The 3,780-nt window shown below is 46.7% G+C and overlaps 1 long non-coding RNA gene across 1 annotated transcript; it reads right to left on the bottom strand.

Annotated features, from left to right (window-relative positions):
* Positions 1–250: 250 nt before the first annotated feature.
* On the bottom strand, positions 251–1,217 carry LOC134311410 (uncharacterized). The gene is made up of 3 exons (XR_010011411.1): positions 851–1,217; positions 613–774; positions 251–521 (listed from the first exon to the last, which is right to left on the bottom strand). It is a non-coding gene; the product is annotated as an uncharacterized LOC134311410 (long non-coding RNA).
* Between the last annotated feature and the right edge of the window lie 2,563 nt (positions 1,218–3,780).

The following is a 3,780-nucleotide window of genomic DNA, read 5'->3' on the forward strand; positions in this document are numbered from 1 at the left end:
AAATTTCTGAAGAACCTGAGATGGGAGAACATGTTGAACCTGTTGTTATTCCTGCAGCCTTCACAGATTAAAGCTTTATACAGAGTGGCGAGATGGAAGCACCACTGACAAAAATCTGAAGATGGCTCCTCCATGAAGATGGTTCCTCCATGTTCTTCAGATGTTTCCACCTTGTTTACGATCCCAGGAGCCAGTAAACATTCATCAGTTCACCTTTAATAAGCAACTAAACTTAAACCAGCTGTTTTTTTTTTATGCTTTTTATTTTTATTTTGATGAAGGAAAAGTTTCTGGTGCTCATCGTGTTGTTTGGAGGTTCTTCTCCAGATGATCAGGAGGAACGATCCCTGTGGAGCGAGCACGTTCTGAAGGACGCCACAGTGCTGCAGAACACAGCAGAGCCGATGAAACATATTTTGAGGACGGCAGCACCAGTACAGGACGCACGGTCCAGCGGTTTGTTCTCTTTAGCTTCAGCATGTACACCGGGGGCACGGGAGCACCAGCGGGCACGGACGCGCCTACACAACACACACACACACACACGTTACAGGAACACTCCAGCCTTCATTTGCTCACTAGGATGAAGATCTAGATCTGTAAATAATCCACCTTGATTCTCCACCGTGGTCTCCATCAGTCTTCCACTCTCTTCAGATTGGATGATGAATGTGGGAGCAATCAGAACGTGCTCGTCCTGGACGTTCTACTGCTGCACCACTTCATCAGATGAGGACCTGAAGACGTTCTCCATAACAGCCTGAAGTGGATCTGCTGGAGAAATGAAACCTGATTCAGCACCATGATGGATTAAACACCACACAGCTCAAAAAACTTCTTCAAGATGTACCTTCAATCCCTTTTATAACCGGGTTCTGCTCCTCTGGGTTCTTCTCTTCCATGTACTTCTCCTCCATGCACAGCTCCACCTGGTTCCTCTCTTCCATCTCTATCACCTGTACCTCTGGTTCCTGCCCTTGGCCCTGCAGAACATCATCCCTTCATTCTCCTCATTTCCCATCATCTGATTCTCCTCCACATTCATTTCCTCCTGCTTCTCCTTCTTTTTGAGTCTCTGCCACCATTTCTTCTTCTTCTCCTTCTTCTCAGGTTTGGGTCTGTGCGGCTCCTCATCCCCGTCATCTGGGGCGCTACAACACCACAACTTCTTAAACCAGAACATTTTAGCTGCTGCTGCTTCGATGTTCCATCTCAAAGTGAAGCAGCACCAGCACAGGAGCTCAGATCAGAGCTTGTAGAATATTGTGACATCATCATGATGTCACAGTGTGTGCTGGAGCTGAGAGCAGAGCTGATGATCACAGCACCACTCAGTGTCTTTAACATTCACCTCAGATGTGGACACGCCCAGTGTAGATCTGTATAGCCAAAATAGGAGTGAGTGTATAAGTGTGTGTGTATATGAGTGTTTGTGTGTATATGAGTGAGTGTGTGTGTGTGTGTGTGTGTATGTGTGTGGGTGAAGCACAGAAACATGGGTCACTGGGCTCTGGGTTTAATCCTAACCTCAGATTACTATCTGCGAGCTTTGTATGTTCTCCCTGTGGCATGTTTTCCATACAGGAAAAGCATATGCAAATTCAGACAACGTAAATGAATGAGAAAGATAATTGTATTGTTTTATTTTTTTCCATCTTTCCCCCCCCCCCAATTTTTCTCCCCTAATCTAGTCGTGTCCAATTACCCTGATTGCGTCCTATATACTGATTCAACCCTTCACCGCTGACTGAGAACGCCTCTCAAATGACATACGCCCCTTCCGACACGTACAGTCAGTAAAGAGTGCATTTTTGACCTGCACGAGTCAAGTTCATACACTTGACAGGCACTGTGTCTGGAGGGCCACACCCCCATCAGCATTATTCCTCAGCCCTGTTGTCATGACTGAGCTCCTGTGTGCCACGCCCCCCTCTCCGTACACTCACTCTCCTGCCATGGCTCACAGGTGATTGGCTCCCTAAGCTAATCAGCCCCAGCTCCTCCTCATCATGGAACATTTATAAGGAGAGCTGGGGCAACGGGGAGATTGGGAACTATTGACCTATTTTGGACTTTTGTTTGGCTTTCTTTGACTCTGGTGACTCTGTATGGATTCTTGTTCCTAGCTCCAGGTTCCTTGCTTTGGTCCGTTTCATCCGGTGTGTTTGTTTTGTTTATTCTGTTCATGTCTAGTTAGCCCGTTAGCCTGCTTAGTCTGTTTAGCTTGTTTTAGTTAGATTAGCATAGTTTGTGTTATCAGTCAGTTTAGCATTTAGTTCAGATGTTTAGTTCTTGTTTAGCTTAGGGGTTGTGTCCATGTTTAGTCAGTTAGCCTGTTTAGTATTTAGTTTGTTTAGTCTTTGTAATTTGTTTAGCTTTGCTTAGGTCTTTTGTTTCTCTGTTTTGTCTTTGTTATTAATAAATATAAATTATTGTTTCATCTCTGCGTGTGTGTCCGCCCCTTTTGTCTCAGCCTTAGCCCCAGCGTGACATAATAGTTCCCCTTAACTTAGGACACAGCGAGATGGCTTGTGTTTATGCATTCGCTGAGCTGAACTCTGTGCAAGTGTTTGAGGGCCTCATGCGAGCTCAATTCTCAGGAGGAAACCCTTACGGGTTTGGTATAGGGAGGGTTTCCCAACCTCCTGTACCATTTGGAGACGCTCTACGCAGCAAAGCGCCCACTGCAGCTTATACCCGGCATCCAGTGCCCACTGGGGAGGTTAAATTTCCCCGGGTGCCCACTGCTGATGTGGTCCGGGTGCCAGTGCCCGCTTCTAATGCTTGTGAGCGTCCCACGTCCTTGTTAGGAGCCAGTCAGGATGGTTTATTTAGTCCTGCTCCTTGTAATGACCCCAAAGGCTCCAGGGGTTCTTCTGTTTGTTTGCCAGCTCCAGTTCCGTGTACTCAAATTCGGGTCAGTCCTATGTCGGTTCCGTCTGTTTCCTTGACTCATAGTCAGTCTAAGTCTTTGTCTAGGAAAGTTTATGACTGTATCCTACCAGTTCGGTTATGTTCATGTTCGCCAGTGTCGAGTTCAGTGCAGTCCAGGTCAGGTTTGTTAGTTCAAACTCGTCCAGCCACTGTGTCTGGTCCCGTTAATTCTGTTAGTCCTTCGATCTTGTCTGTTTCGAATCCGTCTGTCCAGATCCGTCCTGTTGCGTTGTCAGATTCCATTAGTTCAAGTTTGTCTGATCCAGTCAGTCTGTCTTGTCTTGTCCTGATCTATCCGTCCAAGTCTGTCCTGTGTCTGTCAGGTTCCCTGAGTTCTAGTTTGTCTAGTCCTGTTCTGTGTTCATCTGTCTGTCGGTACTAGGTGTCAGTCAGCAGGTCAGGGTTTCAAAAATGGTCTATTTGTACGTTCAGGGCCTCCTGCCACCCAGACAGAGTCAAACAGTTCCAAGTCCTTTCCAGTTTTGTTTTCTGTCAAAGTTCCAAGCGTTATGTTCCAGCCTGCAGAGTTCAAGTCACCGTCTACTACAGACAATTCTCCTTCAGCTCTGCGGCTGCCGCCTTCAGGTTCCAAGCAGATGATTCACGAAGCATCTCCAGGTTCCAAGCAGCTGATTCAAGAAACCTCACCAGGTTCCAAGCAGCTGATCCAAGAAGCCTCTTCAGGTTCCAAGCAACTGATTCAAGACGAATCCTCAGGTTCCAAGCAACTGATTCAAGATGAATCTTCAGGTTCCAAGCAACTGATTCAAGACGAATCTTCTGGTTCCAAGCAGCTGATTCACAAAGCTTCTTCAGGTTCCAAGCAGCTGATCCAAGAAACCCCAC

Source organism: Trichomycterus rosablanca, chromosome 4 (genome assembly GCF_030014385.1).
Source record: "Trichomycterus rosablanca isolate fTriRos1 chromosome 4, fTriRos1.hap1, whole genome shotgun sequence".
Classification (NCBI taxonomy): domain Eukaryota; kingdom Metazoa; phylum Chordata; class Actinopteri; order Siluriformes; family Trichomycteridae; genus Trichomycterus; species Trichomycterus rosablanca.